Source organism: Erpetoichthys calabaricus, chromosome 2 (assembly GCF_900747795.2).
Source record: "Erpetoichthys calabaricus chromosome 2, fErpCal1.3, whole genome shotgun sequence".
NCBI classification, from domain to species: domain Eukaryota; kingdom Metazoa; phylum Chordata; class Cladistia; order Polypteriformes; family Polypteridae; genus Erpetoichthys; species Erpetoichthys calabaricus.
In genome coordinates this window covers 239,391,729-239,410,294 of record NC_041395.2, presented here as the reverse complement: position 1 = coordinate 239,410,294, position 18,566 = coordinate 239,391,729, and positions in this window count along the sequence as shown.

The following is an 18,566-nucleotide window of genomic DNA, read 5'->3' as shown; positions in this document are numbered from 1 at the left end:
CAATACTTGGTTAGGAAGTGATGTCAAAGTGTGACTAAAAACACTGTCAAGTTATACAACTTTTCCAGCAATTTTCAGTTACAGACTTCATTTAAATAACTTAAGTGTGTTAGAGGCAGGGGCAGCACACTCATGTGAGCACTAGTCATGTAGTTTTATATACCCAGTAACTCACTCCAGAAAGTCTTCAACTTGCCCCTTGTCTTAAGTCACAGCATTTGGCTCTGTGTGAATGCAAGAGCTGACAAACAATGAGTAGTCACCTAAAAATATAATGCATGTAATGCAGCTACGAGGAATAAGGAACCTGGACTTGTTGTACCACTTAAGAATAAGTACAGCACTGGCTTCGTCAGGCAGCATGAAATTGTCTGTCAGAAAAAGAAGTGAGCTTGCGGAAATATGAATATATGCTGGAAAGTCGTCACAGATTCATGTAATCTTATATGCCCTGCATGTGCTAGTTATGTAATTTGACAATCTTAGGTGACAATACCAGCAACTGCACTCATTAAATTTGATATCCCCTCCTACTAGAAGCCATCAGCTTGAAGTTAAAGATTTATAGGTTTTACCCTTTTATTTTATGATACTAGCTGTGCTATCTGTCTAAGATGGGTTGAAATCTAAGTAATCAACGCAGATCTCAGCATTAACGTTTTTCAGTGCATCAACAAATGGTGCACCACAAACATGTGTATTAATAAAATGCATTGTTACAAATGTTTCTGATGTGCCATCTGTTAGAATGAAAAATGCAATGCAGATGTCTATGTTATATGCCATTTAGCTTTAGGTTTATGTTTATTTGTCATATATAGGTTAACACAGGGTCAACATACAATGAAATGTGTATGTCGAGAAAAACAAGCCACTCAGCCTAGATCCAATAAAGCTAAAAAAAATAATAAAAAATAAAAAAATGAAAAAATTAACAATTTAAAAATAGACAAGCCATATAAAATAAAATGTGTACGTATAAAAGAAGTTATAGAGCAATATGAGTTGGATGAGCAGCAAGTACATTTTATGGGATTTGTAAAGGTAGAGTTAATGCTACTGATGCACCATCTGTTTGAATGATAAATGAAATGTATTTTATTACTAGAAATATTTGTGATGCACAAACTGTTGGAAGGACAGATACATAGCACCTGGACAGACACACAGACACTTTTTCAATCCCAGACACTCATTTCGGCCCACACACAATGTGATCCTCTCATAGACTGCTATCTTTCAGTCCTGCCTACAAAGAGCTCTCTGCACTTTGTTACCATATTTACTCACAAACTCTGTAGTGTATAATGTCATGCAAAGCGACCCACCCATTTCTCACTGATTTCTTTAGCCTAACAATGTAAAAATTATTTATTTATGCTTTCAAAAGCATATTTTTGTAGATGGCTTTGTGTAGATCTGATAAGATCATCCTTTGGGTCTGAAGGCCCCCCAGAGTTGCAGGGGTTCCTGGGGCATCCCCTATACCAGTACTGTCAAGACATTATGCCATTCAAATCCAACTCTTTTTACTGCTTTATGGAGGAAGCAAATTACTTTGGGTTTTGAATGGAAAAACACATTTTAAACACTTTGGTAAAGATGTACCAACACTTATGTTTGTTAATGGTAAAAGGTTTTGTGGACACTGTAACTGAAAAATGAAAGAACCAGTTTTTGTGAAATTGTTCGGACAATTTTCACTTGCTAGTATTAAGAGCTGATTAGGTTTAGGTTGAGTTCCAACTATGTAGCATTTTTCCTTTTAAAGTTCATAGCTTTTAAAGCTGATAACAACAATACCCAAACAATTACTCAGATCTTCTCAAAATATGTCTAGGACTTTAAAAAACTTTTCTCAATTTTGAGTGTAATCCAAAGCTTTTAAAGTACAAAATTTTCCAAAACAGTAGTCACAAAAACTAAAGAGTAAGTGCAAAAAACATTGATTACATTGTATGCCTTTATTAAATTGCAACATGATCATCAGTGGTGCTGTAAGAATTATGTTTCTAGACTTCTCTAGCGCCTTCAACACAATCCAACCTCTGCTCCTTAGGGACAAGCTGACAGAGATGGGATTAGATTCATACCTAGTGGCATGGATCGTGGACTATCTTAAAGACAGACCTCAGTATGTGCGTCTTGGGAACTGCACGTCTGACATTGTGGTCAGCAACACAGGAGCGCCACAAGGGACTGTACTTTCTCCGGTCCTGTTCAGCCTATATACATCAGACTTCCAATACAACTCGGAGTCCTGCCATGTGCAAAAGTTTGCTGATGACACTGCTATCGTGGGCTGTATCAGGAATGGGCTGGAGGAGGAGTATAGGGACCTAATCAATGACTTTGTTAAATGGTCCGACTCAAACCACCTACACCTGAACACCAGCAAAACCAAGGAGCTGGTGGTGGATTTTAGGAGGCCCAGACCCCTCATAGACCCAGTGATCATCAAAGGTGACTGTGTGCAGATGGTGCAGACCTATAAATATCTGGGAGTGCAGCTGGATGATAAATTAGACTGGACTGCCAATACTGATGCGCTGTGCAAGAAAGGACAAAGCCGGTTATACTTCCTTAGAAGGCTGGCTTCCTTCAACATCTGCAATAAGATGCTGCAGATGTTCTATCAAACAGTTGTGGCGAGCGCCCTCTTCTACGCAGTGGTGTGCTGGGGAAGCAGCATTAAGAGGAAAGACGCCTCACGCCTGGACAAACTGGTGAGGAAGGCAGGCTCTATTGTTGGCATGGAGCTGGACAGTTTAACATCTGTGGCAGAGCGAAGGGCGCTCAGCAGGCTCCTATCAATTATGGAGAATCCACTGCATCCACTAAATAATGTCATCTCCAGACAGAAGAGCAGCTTCAGTGACAGACTGCTGTCACTGTCCTGCTCCACAGACAGATTGAGGAGATCGTTCCTCCCCCAAACTATGCGACTCTTTAATTCCACCAGGGGGGGTAAACGTTAATATTTAACATTATACATAGTTATTGTCTGTTTTTTTACCTGTATTATTATCATTCTTTAATTTAATATTATTTATTGTATCAGTATGCTGCTGCTGAAGAATGTGAATTTCCCATTGGGATTAATAAAGTATCTATCTATCTATCTATCTATCTATCTATCTATCTATCTATCTATCTATCTATCTATCTATCTATCTATCTATCTATCTATCTATCTATCTATCTATCTATCTATCTATCTATCTATCTATCTATCTATCTATCTATCATTATCATCATTATCATCATAATCATTGGCTTACCATCCGTTTTCTAAGTTTACTCTGGTTAGCTGACTGCTCCCCAACCTTTTTTCTTCACTATCCACAAGGCATCCTTTAATGTTGGGACCATTTTTTCCCTCTACCCCCATCTTAGGCTTTCTTTAGTCTGCCTTTTGTTCTTCATGCCCAAACCACCTTAGTCTTTTTCTGCTCAGTATAACACCTGTCACCTCCATACTGAGTCTTTGTCTAATTCAGCATTCATCTTCCATCTTATTCAATGACACTCTACAATTCCATTTGACTTTTGTTATATCTGACCTTTCCAGCTTTCCTTCATGTCTTACTTTCATTGGCCTGAAGAGTGTGCTTTTCCTCACATAGCTTTCATAAACCTTTCCCTTCAATGGCAAAGAGACTCCTTTAGAAGTCCGACTGAATCTGAAGCTCTCAGTAGTTTTTCCATGCCCCTCTCACCCTGACTATCACTGCTGTGCCTGCGACTCTGTCTGCAATCAACATGATGTCACCTAAATAGTATGACTTCCCCACTTCCTCCAAAACCAGTCAGTTGCAGATTTTTTTAAAAGCAATTTTAAAAAAAGGGAGTAATATTAAAGGACCAGAGTAGAAATTCATATCTGTGTACCTAAAGATTAAACAGTGAAACACATTTTGTTAAGTAGAGTTCCTAAACATGAGTCTATTTTAACACACAAAAATTGATACAAGCCAGTAATCAGCCTCCTATTAAAACACTGAATATGTAATGAAAACAAGCAGTTTCTCTAATTGTAGATTCATTAACAGAATTCTCAAATTCGGTTTCTGAAGTGGTCTACAACCTCATGCTTCTTGCTCAAATCCTATTATTCATTTTGATGGCCAGTTCCCCTATTTCAGTTTGTATACATGTCAGTTTATTGAGAAAAGTCAATAATATTTGGAATGGATCAGAATAGATTAGTATGCCTCAGTCTCTTTGTTTTTTGCATCTTATCGTGTCCTTAATATTGTAATGAAACTGAGACCAGTGCTAATGCTATCCAGTTAGCTTCTCTAGTTGTTGTCTCCTTTGTGTTCTACTGAGAGATGGATTAAGACAAGTCACAAAGGCTAATGAGAAAGGCAGGCAGACCAAGAGATGAAGTTAATTGAGAAAATAAAGTGATAGTTGAAACCAGAAAGTTATTTTAATGCTCATCAAAAACCAAAACAAGTCTCAAAAAGTCAAAAAGCAAGAGCAAAATGCAAAAAAACAGAGCCCTGGTAGGGTTAGAGCATGTCTTAGAGAGGATGGGAAAATACAAATATGGAATACTGCAAAATGCACAACGTCACCTTATAAAGTGTCTTTCTAATGACATCATGCAATGTTACATCCATGAACATGTTGCTAGTAACATGTCACTATGATGCGAACACCAAATTACCTGATGGTGATGTCCACAAAAAACAAAATGGTTGTGTTTATAAAAAATAAACATGATTCAAAACAAAATATTTCATTAATGCAGGGAAAACTGCAAATTCCCTTGAGGTAATAAAAAACAAACTCATCAAAACAACTTAAATGAGCAGAAAAGTTGTATGCTTGAAAATAAATGATAATTTTTTCCCACTCTTAACACTTTGTCATTTAAATGCCATTACTATTTATTAAATAGTTAAGAACAAAGGAGGCCAATGATTTTAACAAGAAGATGTAAAGACTCACTTGACTTGACCTTACAACAGACAGCTGTAAATATAATGAGCGTCACGGAAAGTAAAGGCAGCACTTTTGAATAATTTCAGAAGCTAACAACACAGTTTTGGGTAGGCATCTGTTTAAAAGTAATATGCTACTAACAAAAAGATTTATCTTCTAATTAAGACAAAAGTTAAAACAAAAAAGATGGCCCTGTGCCCCCCTAAGAAATTTCGAATGCTTCCATTAGAATACCTGGCAACTAAAATAAACTAAATAAATCTTAAAATTGGTGGTAACGTTTTTGGAGGTTGTATTTACACCTTTTTAGCCCTCCCTCTCCCTCTGTATATCTGTCATGTCAGGCAGATGAGAGTAAACTCTTGGTTGGCACATGTTTGATCAGTGAAGGAAACTTTCCAGTTCTTGGCCTGAGTAGGATCACAGTATAAAGCAGGGCCCTCATTTCATGCCATCCATTCCCCACTACTATGGGTGAAGAGGGTGTTGCTGAATGGAGTAGGCTTGTTTTTGCTGTGAAGTTTTAAAGGCAGCAGAATGCTGGACCCATATTGGTAATTGGAAACAGAGAAGTCCCAGAGTAGTCCTCAGTGCCAGTCTTTTTAAATGTATACTGGGGCTCAGGAGTGCAAGGGTGCCAGTAGTCAATGGGCGGAAATGGGGAAGGGTCGTTGTTCCAGTGTTTAGTTTAAAAACTGTGAGCCTAGAAGTAAACCCTTTGGACGGGATAATTGGTTATTGACTGAGGCTTATTACAATTAAAGCTGATGATAGCAGAATTTTTTTTTCTTTTAACTAATGTAGACAATGCATAAGAAAGCTTTTTGACATTAGGGTGGGGGCTACAGAAAACTATCTCCATACACAACATTCCAAGCACATATAAAGGTAGCTCTGAGAGGCTCATACGTTTTTTATCTTGTCTATGAGTTTGTTTCTTATTGTTTTTGTTTTTAATCTTTTATGGTCTGGCTGTTATGAAGATGCACTCACTTTCCTCATTCACTCATTTTATTTCCTTGGGATCCCAAAAATAAGTTTAACTCCATGATGTAAATGAAAGCAAGTGGCTCTGTCTTCTGTCGTGTAGTTTTCCTGTACTGAATTGTTTACTTTGAAAGATCAGGCAAAAACTTAGCTTCAAAAATGTGACTATCTATGCCAGTTATTAACTTATCATCATATTAACCAGGTATGTCAGAGCATGCTTATACAGGTACAGTGACTACTTATGGAGTACTTAACTAAGATAGATGAAAAATGGAAGCCATCACAAAAAAAAGTGGTAAATCTTTTTTGTAGATTAGGTGTCTAAAATATGTGTCCTACTATTAACTACAATTTCTTCCAACCACCCAGACTCACTGTAATACAGTAGGGAACTGGATGGAGGTAAACGGTGTAGGTTTTATTTTGCGACTTCCATTTCCATGTCCTAAAGACATGCTAACTAATGGCACTGAAGTGGCCTTTTGTTGAGAGTAAATGTGTAAATGTAGCTGATTTAGATAATATTTGCCTTTATAATACCTTTCCTGAATGAAAGCATGGATCTATATAAAATTTCAAATTTTTGTAATGTATAATCAATCCATTGGAATTCTTATGTTTGTTCAGTCTCCCAGTACATTCAGAACAAAATGGTAACACAACACCAGAAAATTAAAAGGCACAAATATACACAATATACAATAAAAAATGTACAAAAATGTGCAATGTGTAATGTAAAAACAACAATATTGGTGTCATATTTTGTCCAGGGCTCTGTCCCTGGCTTTAGTTCTTTTTTGTCTGTTTATTTTAACATTTTTATGAATATCATTGTGTTTAAAGTTATTGAATATGTTTTTGATTTCTTTCATTTTACATTTGTATTGAGTTTTTTTCTAATGTTCCATTATTTTTTAAATTATTTTGCCTTGTTAAATGATGCTAAGTCACTGAAGCTGCAGCTGTGGGGATTGTCTTTGGTCTATATAAGGCCCGAGAGGCCTCAGCATATTGCCGAGGTATTGGCTCTTGCTCATGTTGTTTGACTCGCCTTTCTTTTATTTAATTTTATTTCTTAAATTCTTTTAGGATTTTTTGATATTTTAATATTTTTCTGTACAATCAGTTGATGCTTTTTGTGTTTTGAATTGGTTTAAGTTAGAAACCAAAGCATCAAACAATCCAAAATGTCTGAGTCAAAACATTAATCAGAAATCTAAGCATAGAGGTTTGAAGCAAGGAGTCTTTCAACAGGAAGAAAGTACACTAAATAATTCTGTGTACAATTCTCAGTATTTGCCCACAGACTTGAACAATGACATCCCTGTGCCATCACAGTATTTAGACGCTCAGAGATGAAGTTACAATGAGAAGATCATGAAGATTATGCGACTGCTGCGCCACACCATTATTACAGAATCGAGTTGCTAGCATTCAAAAAATTACTCAAAATAGTGTAAGCTGCAGAAATAAGAAAAATATAAAATGGTGGTATAAAAAATGATTGTAAAATATAATAAAACAATGAAGAGTGTAAAAATCATGTCTTTGCTGTGGTAATATTGTTACAATTTTTTAAGAAAGGTAATTGTTGTAAATGAATGGGTTCTTCATCTTCATTCTAATATTAAATGTACCTTTGATCGTAAGTACTAGTATCTATCCTGGTTTGGTCAACGCCTTGTAGCTAATGCTACTGGGACAGCCCCCATCTCCCTATGATCCTAAACGTGGACTAAGTCAGTTCAGTAAACGTATAAACTGGTTTGTTGAGAGATGGCTCAAAAGCATTCACACAACAAATCTGTGAAAATTCTTTGAAAATCCACAATTATGAATATCAAAATAAAGGAATGAGATGTAAAACCTAAACTGACTATTTACACAGGAGGTAGAAAAAATATAAAACAAGTCAGCTATTCATGATATTGACATGTACACCCTACTGTCTTGTGAGAACCAATTGAATGATGTTCTGGAACAAGTTAACCTTTGACTGCAATGCAAGGTAATTGATTTCCACATTTGTGAACTTTCCATCGTGCATGTAAACAACCTTTTGACAGTCCACACTATGGAAATGATCACATAAGAAGCATTTTGACTGAAGATTTGTTAATTGGGTAAAAGGGGTTCCTATACTTTAAAAAGTTTAATTTGTACCATTTCTACTCTCAATAGTAGTGCAGTAAAAAAAAATTATATTTCTTATAAAATATATTGCAAACCTTATTTAAAAATCATTATTGCACTTGAAAGTTTTTTTTCTCCTGCACATGACAGATAATGGCATATAATATTGTGATTAAAGATAACAGAAGGATTATGGATTCCTTAACATACTCAGACACTTAGTTTTTTTCAGCTTTCTGTGGGGTGTTCCTCTTTTGTGAATTATATTTGTACACAAAGAACTTCTGTCATTGAACTCCACTAGGCTTTTCAGATTTAAATAAAAGGTAAAGTACGGAAAGGCTAGTGCTAAGTCTAATTACACCCAAAGTCATTGTGTGCCTCTTTTGAATTCTTTGATGTGTGTAATAAGCAAAGGCATAACACCATCAAATAAGTGGTAATCGCTGACACATACAGTGGAGAGCAATTTTATTGCTGCATCATTTTATCAAAAAAAAAAAATAAAATAAAACAGACAGGTCACTTAAGGGGCTAAATCTTTTTTTTTTTTTTAATTAGTAGCAGCTGCCTTGACAACAAGAAAACCTTGAACTGGAAAGGCTGGATTAGAAGCGTTCACAAAGAGAAGCAAGAGGGAATAATTATCTTTTGAAAGGATATCATTTAATCTTCTGGCTCTTCTCTTTAGCCTACACAGATTGAGTTAGAGATTTCTATCTGTCCCACACTGTCTATCAACAGCAATATTTAATTGTAGGACTTGTGGTATTTAGAGTACAGATAGTTCAGCTCGGGCAATCTGTCTCTCAGTTATGGCACTAGGTGAAAGCCGCCCGCTGTGATGTCGCAGAATAATGGGAATAAAGTATTATTAAAGGCCAAGTGCAGGGCAACACTTAAGCACATTATCAGAGGTATAACATTTACAGTTAGCAAGTGCATGGCAAGTGGGGCAACCGCCCCAGGCCCCGCGCCTAAGAGGACCCTGCTTTTGAGGTCCGCGTGTCCCGTTCGATCGGATTTGTCATTTTATATTCTCCAGTATATATATATTTGAGATGCTTCTAAGAGGAACCCTTTTAAAATCCCTCTTCAAGGTCAAATTCCGTACATGTACGTCTATGAAAACATTCCATAGTCCAAATATTAATGCACAAAAACATGTATCGCTAATGATAACCGGCTGACATGACATCAACGTGAGTTATGACTATGACCTCCTGCATATCGAGACTCAGAGTATACTTGCAATTTGGGTTCTTTTCTAGAAGAGGCCCTGCTAATTTCCGCATGACACCGCATCGCATTTCGCACAAGTATTGTCATGAATTATGAATTGCACTTTTTTTAATAGATTATATTGTTATAGTTTGATAAAGTCCACGTGTTATCTTGCAAAAATTTAGCTGAATACTGTAATGAGAAAATTCAGTGTATGTTAACATTATTTTAATTAAATTCATGCGCAAGTTATACAATCCACACATACTGGTAACAGCGTTTGGCGTAACCGGCCCCGCGTGGGGTTGGTGAGCACTAGGCCCCACACACCCCTAAGGCCGCCTCTGACAGTTAGTAATAAGAAAAACAGAGAAAGTTTACATAATTCTCAAGCTGCAGAAATGTGAGGTTATTGCTGTATATCTCCTCTTAAAACAATCATTTTTAACAATGTATTTGCTGCATATTTGCTGGGGAATCAATATCAATCAAGCTTTACTTTCTTATGACATGTTCATTAAACCCAAGATTACTACCAAAATAAATGAGCTGAAACTAAACCAATTAGTAATATAATAAGTAAAAATCAGTGCCAATCAATAAAGTATTTTAACAATATTGGAAAATATGTTAACTTAAAAAATCTCAATTTGGGCTCAATTAAACTTACTTTGTATGCAAGTATCAAATTAATTCAGTGTAAAGATGTTTACATTTCTAATTTGAAAAAAGTAGAAATGCTAATTGATTCTTTGAAAGCTAATTTGAAAAAATATTACCATTCTGCTGACTAGATTTGAATACAAGTCCACAGGACACACTGGATTAACTTTCCAGTTCATAAGGTGCAAAACAGACATCGCGTTTGTATTGACTGCCGTTATTTCAGTTCACCCCAGTCAAGTCAAAATGAACAGGTCGAGGAAGGTAACACAAAGGACATTTGGGTTTGCGAGTTTAAGCCCTATTAAACATCAAAGATTTTCTTTTTTCGTTCATAATGGGTTCCGCTGCCATGAATATCTCTTAAGGATTTCATTTCCAAGGAATGCTGCAAACAAAATGATATGATAGTAAAAATTTAAGATAATATGTTTTGGAAAACATGCCTAAGATATCTTAGGAAACCCATGAAGTGATCATTAGAAATTAAAATATAAAAGCATTGTGTTATTTGAAATGATGCACTATTTTCCATATACTTTTAATTTTCGAAATGTAACCTGTTCAATAGCATTCTTGTGCATCACTTAGCTGTACAATACCTTTTTGCTACACGAACACTACACAGTGGAGCCTACATGGTGGAACAGGTCTGCTTGACCTGCTCTGCTTGAGTTTCCTCTGAGTACACTTATTTTTTTTATAATAATAATAATTAATTACATTTATATAGCACTTTTCTCAGTACTCAAAGCGCTATCCACACAGGGAGGAACAACAACAACAACATTTATTTATATAGCACATTTTCATACAAAAAGTAGCTCAAAGTGCTTTACATAATGAAGAGAAGAAAAATAAAAGACAAAATAAGAAATTAAAATAAGACAACATTAATTAACATAGAAAGGAGTAAGGTCCGATGGCCAGGGTGGACAGAAAAAACAAAAAAAAACTTCAGAAGGCTGGAGAAAAAAATAAAATCTGTAGGGGTTCCAGGCCACGAGACCGCCCAGTCCCCTTTGGGCATTCTACCTAACATAAATGAAATAGTCCTCTTTGTAGTTCGGGTTTTTCACGGAGTCACTTGATGCTGATGGTCATACAGACTTCTGGCTTTTAATCCATCCATCATTGTTGGAGCATCATGGTGCTTTGGGTAGATGGTGGTGGCGCACGCCACCACCAACAGGACACCGGAAAAGGAAACAGAAGAGAGAGTAGGGGTTAGTACAGATTTTGAATGAATAGTTATTATAATGAATTAGATATACAGAGTATCAGGATTAAATTACAGTGAAGTTATGAGAAGGCCATGTTAAAATAATGTGTTTTCAGTAGTTTTTTAAAGTGCTCCACTGTATTAGCCTGGCGAATTCCTACTGGCAGGCTATTCCAGATTTTAGGTGCATAACAGCAGAAGGCCGCCTCACCACTTCTTTTAAGTTTTGCTCTTGGAATTCTAAGGAGACACTCAGTTGAGGATCTGAGGTTACGATTTGGAATATAAGGTGTCAGACATTCCGATATATAAGACGGGGCGAGATTATTTAAAGCTTTATAAACCATAAGCAGAATTTTAAAGTCAATTCTGAATGACACAGGTAACCAGTGTAGTGACATCAAAACTGGAGAAATGTGTTCGGATTTTCTTTTCCTGGTAAGGATTCTAACAGCTGCATTCTGCACTAGTTACAAACGATTGATGTCTTTTTTGGGTAGTCCTGAGAGGAGTGCGTTACAGTAATCTAGCCGACTGAAAACAAACGCATGAACTAATTTCTCTGCATCTTTCGATGATATAAGAGGTCTAACTTTTGCTATGTTTCTTAGGTGAAAAAATGCTGTCCTAGTGATCTGATTAATATGCGATTTAAAATTCAGATTACAATCAACGGTTACCCCTAAGCTTTTTACCTCCGATTTGACTTTTAATCCTAATGCATCCAGTTTATTTCTAATAGCCTCATTGTATCCATTATTGCCAATCACTAAGATTTCGGTTTTTTCTTTATTTAATTTGAGAAAGTTACTATTCATCCATTCTGAGATACAAGTTAGACATTGTGTTAGTGAATCAAGAGATTTGGGATCATCAGGTGCTATTGATAAATACAGCTGTGTGTCATCAGCATAGCTGTGGTAGCTCACGTTGTGCCCTGAGATAATCTGACCTAATGGAAGCATGTAGATTGAGAAGAGCAGTGGACCCAGGATAGAGCCTTGTGGAACACCATATAGAATATCATGTGTCTTTGAGTTATAATTACCACAACTAACAAAGAATTTTCTCCCTGCCAGGTAGGATTCAAACCAATTTAAGACGCTGCCAGAGAGGCCCACCCATTGACTAAGGCGATTCTTAAGAATATTATGATCAATGGTGTCAAATGCGGCACTCAGATCTAAGAGGATGAGAACAGATAAATGGCCTCTGTCTGCATTTACCCGCAAGTCATTTACTACTTTAACGAGTGCAGTTTCTGTGCTGTGATTTGTTCTAAAACCTGACTGAAATTTATCAAGAATAGCATGTTTATTGAGGTGCTCATTTAACTGCATAATGACTGCCTTCTCTAGAATTTTACTTAAGAAAGGCAGGTTAGAGATGGGTCTATAATTTTCAAGAGCAGAGGGATCGAGATTATTTTTCTTAAGTAGGGGTTTAACTACCGCAGTCTTAAGACAGTCTGGGAAGACCCCCGTATCTAATGACGAATTTACTATGTCAAGAACATTATCAATTAGCACGCCCGATACTTCTTTGAAAAAATTTGTTGGTATTGGGTCAAGGGCACAGGTGGAGGGTTTCATTTGAGAAATTATTTTATGTAAATCAAGTAAATCTATCCTAGTGAAAGACTTTAATTTGTTTATTATGGGGTACTGGGGTTTAGGAGGATCCTTAGTGTTGGGGAGATATACTATGTTATTTCTAATATCACAATCTTTCACAGTCTCCTTACTGCAAAGCAGCAGCACTACCACTGCGCCACCTGTGAGGACAATGTCCTAAATACTTTAAAATGGAGTGTTTTGCACAGAGCTGGGATTATATCCTGAGCTTCGTCCTGTTTCATGCCCGAAGAGTCATGGGTAGTTTCCCAAGAGCATGTCATGAAGTAACAAGAAGAACTCTGAACCAGTTATGCAGTGGTAGGAAAATGGTAGTTTTTTGTTGTGGGGTTTGAGGTAGTTGAACGGTGTGCATTAGTGCAATGGAGGAGCAAAGATTTTGAACTCAAATTCATTTGTGGGCCCCTGTCTCAAGCCATCCCACCACTATATTATATTGGTTGTAATACTGTATGTTATGGAGGTTAGTTCTGGCTTCTGGACTTGTGCTGTGGTGTTTCAGTTGCGGAGGGAGGTTTCCAGGGTGTGTGGCTGGTGATCAGTCGCAGGTGATGGTTTGAAGAGGTTGGGTGTTTGGCGATTGGTGGCCCTCTCATTTGGATTGTGCACTGTCGACCCCTTGCCATTGGATTGGAGGAAATTTTTACAAACTGAAGAATGTATGTATTTGCATTTTTTTTAAAAAATATTTTATTCTATTGTGTGGGCCACATACAGTTTTCCTGAAGGAATGGATAGTTTCTTAAAAATCAGTAAACTATTGCTAATGTGCATTGTAAAGTAACACAGTACTTAATGAGATAATCAGGATTTATTGTGTTGTTAACGTGGTGTTGATGTGTTTTGGGGTTTGGGGTGCTGTTATGCCCCCTACAGCACACATAACTCATTCAGTTAATTTCAAAAAAATAATATTTTCTTAAAAAATCAAACTTTGCAAGAATTTCTGTCTTGGAATAATATTTGAAGAGAAAGCCACCGTTAAATTACATCTTCATTAAAAGCAAGGTCCGCCATCTAATAACGAAAATGGTTTGAATAAAAATCTGCAACAGTGCGTTCAATTGCTCCTGCGCAGAACACCTTTGTCTGCTCTGACAAATTCAGTTAGAAAAAGCCTCTAGGGATCAACAAAAATATTAAAACTTCTTGAACACAGTTGTTGTCACTTATTTCAGGTGAAGAGGAAAAGAAAACTAATGGCACTTTATAAAGTTCTGGGAAAAAATCAACTCCACATACAGTATTAGGCACAGACTTTCCTAAGTTTTAAAGCAAATCTCTCAGTCCATTAATATTTTACTTTTGGAGCCAGATTAAGACAGCAGATAGTAATCTTATTTGGACTGTACAAAAAGAAATTATGTATACACTGGCATGTATTTAGGATAACTTTGAAACTTAAAATCATCCATCCATTTTCAAATCCAGAGCAGGGTCTCAAGAAAGTGAGAGCCTAACCCAGCCAGCACCAGCTACAAGGCAAGGACAATTACAGGATAGGGCTTGAGTCCATCACAGGGTGAACACACACACACACACACACACACACACACACACACACATGCACACATGTTAGGTAGAAATAAATGAGTATCTTCAAAGACCTAAAAGAAGGAATTAGTATGTGTAAATAATCCAGAACAGTCTGATGTCTTTCTGACACACCCTTTTAGTTCAGATTGGGGCCAAAAGACAATGTCTGCTGTAGAAATGTAACTTGAGAGGTAAAAGTATGGTTTCTATAGTATTTTGCATACACGCTGACAATTCTTCTTGGGTCAATGTTAGTATTAGCCTGTTTCTACAGAGTCTCTGTCACTGGTACTGACATCTCTAAGCCCTTTCTAATAGAGAGTGAATATCCCCGATTTTATGATCTGAAGTGTCCCAGAAATAGAAACTATCAAATTCAAGGCAAGTTCAGTCTTTTCTGGCAGATAACATTCATCATTTAGGTGGATATAGAGTTATAATTATAATTTTTACAGTTCTACTCCTGAGACACATGTCTCAAAATCACTGAACAGGATAGATTATCACTTGTTATTAATTGAGTATAATTTTTAGCAAAGCCTTTATTCATTTATTTTTTTAAATAACATGGATGAAAATCTCATAACCTACAGATTAATTTCTCTTAACCACCAGGAACTCATCATATTTTTGTTTTGCCACTGAAAAGATGTGGTCCTCCTAAGTAAATTTCTGCTCTTTAAATGAAATGTCTCTCATGCACAGGTAATAAGAGATATGTCTATGGTATCAAAGGTGGTGAAGTGCTTCAATGAAGAGACACTTGAAAAAACTTGTAAAAGTGAGCACATTAATAAAGTGCTATCACGGTATTATTCTGCCTTGTGTTTACTTTTGTAAAAATAATTATTAAGTGGTCCGTTATATGCAGTATTTGGCTACACAAATGATTGAATAAATGTAAGGCTATAGATTTTTAATCTCTTGTATACATCTAAGATCCAGACATATGCTACGTAACATATAGAGATTTTTAGTACATCCAGCTATTAATTTAGTGAAAACTTTTAGCATACAAACACTGTGTTAAACTTTGTTGATCTACACGTCCCCTGTAGAATGGAATTATTAAAATATAGCAGAAGTTTTTGTGTTTTCTGACCATACAGCATTGAAATATGTGCTCAAAGTTTTCATGAAACAACTAAGTAGGTTCTAAACAACATTTATTTATATAAGATTAAAATTAAAGTTTACATCTTATTAAAATATTGTTGAGCCTGCTCTTGATAGAATTGTTAATAGCAGATCAACATAAATGTACTTTTATGGAATCAAATCAATGGCTTAGAAGGTACACATTTTCTGATAAACGGTATTATATGTGATCATATTCCTCTTACCTATAAAAATATCTTGCTGTTTGCATTTTCATAATATCCCATAATTATCCATTTTCTTCTTCAGGCATGTGAGTTTCTCCTATGTTTCCTCCCCTAAACCTCAGTACAAATAACTTGCTATGAACTGACAAACACAGACCTGTATCACATAATGTTAGTTCTTTGGTTCCTTGTTAGTAAAGTGGAATTTAGTTGTTACTTGGCCACAGGGATCACATTATTTAATCCAGAAAAGACAAGCTAAATGTTAAAAGACAAAGAGATATAATTGTTGAGGCCAGACCTTATCCCCCCACAGGGAAATTATTTTAAATATACTGTGCAGCTTACTTAAGTAATGGTTTTATCTTGGGTGAAAAAGTGCTGACATTTAAAGATTAACAACTTAATTACTGTCATGAGACGAATTCTTAACAGAGTTAATATTGGTTCTTTTCAAATTACGCTTGTGCAGAACCTACAATTACAGTAATTTCAGCCTTCATACTTATACATTTTCTACAATTAACAGTAATCAATTTTTTTTAAACATTCTGCTTGCAAGGAACAATCACATTCTTGGAGAAGGAAAAATGATTAAAACTTATTTTACTTCTACGGGAACTTTGGTACTAAATTAAAAGACGCAGTGAAGGATCATTTTCTGTGACCACTGAACATCTTGCCATGTATAAGATTTATGTTTTTATCAAGGCTTATTCTGACCTGGATAAAGCTGGCAGCACTGTGAGGATTATGTTTTTTTGATTTCTCCAAGGCCTTCAATACCATCCAGCTATTCTTGTTAAGTGGTAAACTCAGAGATACTGTATGTATATATATAAGGAACACTTTTTAATCAGAGTATAGCATCAAGTCAATGAAACTTCTAGGATATTGATCTGGTCAGTTAAGTAGCAGAGGGGGTTGTTAATCAGTTTCAGCTGCTTTGGTGTTAATGAAATTATCAACAGGTGCTCTAGAGGGGCAACAATGAGATGACCCCCAAAACAGGAATGGTTTAACAGATGGAGGCCACTGACATTTTTCCCTTCTCATCTTTTCTGACTGTTTTTTCACTAGTTTAGCATTTGGCTACGGTCAGTGTCACTACTAGTAGCTTGAGGCGATACCTGGTCCCTACAGAGATTGCACAGGTAGTCCAGCTTCTCCAGGATGGCACATCAATACGTGCCATTGTCAGAAGGTTTGCTGTGTCTCCCAGCACAGTCTCAAAGGCATGGAGGAGATTCCAGGAGAGAGTAAGTTACTCTAAGAGAGCTGGACAGGACTGTAGAAGGTCCTTAACCCATCAGCAGGACCAGTATCTGCTCCTTTGGGCAAGGAGGAACAGGATGAGCACTGCCAGAGCCCTACAAAATGACCTCCAGCAGGCCATTGGTGTAAATATCTCTAAGCAAAAAATCACAAATAGACTTCATGAGGGTGGCCTGAGGGCCTGAAGTCCTCTAGTGGGCCCTGTGCTCACTGCCCGGCACCATGGAGCACGATTGGCATTTACCACAGAATACCAGAATTGACAGGTCCACCCCACTGCTGCCCACTGCTTTTCACAGATGAGAGCAGGTTCACCCTGAGCACATGTAGCAGACGTGAAAGGTTCTGGAGAAGCAGTGGAGAACTTTATGCTGCCTGTAACATCGTTCTTCATGACCGGTTTGGTAGTGGGTCAGTGATGGTTTGGGGAGGCATATCCATGGACGGACTCACAGACCTCTACAGAGTAGACAACGGCACCTTGACTGTCATTAGGTATCAGGATGAAATCCTTGGAGCCATTGTCAGACCCAATGCTGACGCAGTGGGTCCTGGGTTCATCCTGGTGCACAACAATGCCCGGCCTCATGTACGAGAGTATGCTGGCAGTTCCTGGAGGATGAAGGAATTGATACCATTGACTGGCCCCCACACTTGCCTGACCTAAATCCAATAGAACACCTCTGGGACATTATGTTTCGGTCCATCTAATGATGCCAGGTTGCACCTCAGACTGTCCAGCAGCTCAGTGATGCCCTGGTCCAGATCTGGGAGGAGATCCCCAAGACACTATCCATCATCTCATTAGGAGCATGACCCAACATTGTCAGGCATGCATGCATACAACCACATGGGGGCCATACCAACTACTGAATACCATTTTGAGTTACTGCAATGAAATTTCAGCAAAATGGACTAGCCTGCCGCATCATTTTTTCACTTTGATTTTCAGGGTGTCTTTGAATTCAGCCCTCTGTAGGTTGATAATTTTCATTTCCATCAAATGATGTGGCATCCTTTCATTCCTAACACATTACCCAGTCCATATCAGTAGAGATATCCTGCAGGATTTTTTCCCATTGAGATCTGACGTGTTTTCAAAATGTTCCTTTAATTGTTTTGAGCAGTATTATATATTTTTTTATCTATCTATGAACAAAAGCCAAATTTCCCCCTGGTGACAAATACACTTCTGTCTAATCTAATCTACCAATATATTTTCTATTTATCTACAAAACACACACCATGAAACACCGAATGATGTACAAAAAGTGATTAAAGATAATGTTGTAGTGGGAAAAAATCCAGAAAAGAAAAATAAATAATAACAATAATTTAACCGGCTAAAGATCCAGGCATTCAGCAATATTTTAACTTCTAAACTAACAGTCACAAAATAATTATTATAGAATAGTTATGGAGTGTATTAATTATTATACATTGATTTATTTTGGATTTTTTTTCAGTTTTTAAACATAATAAAACTTTCACACAGGAGATGCTTATTAATGAACTGCTAATGGTGCTAAAGACATTGTGCCTGCATATCCAACTTCCTATTTTTTAAAATGTTATGCTGAAAAGCAACTTGTACCATAAATCTAAAGTGTA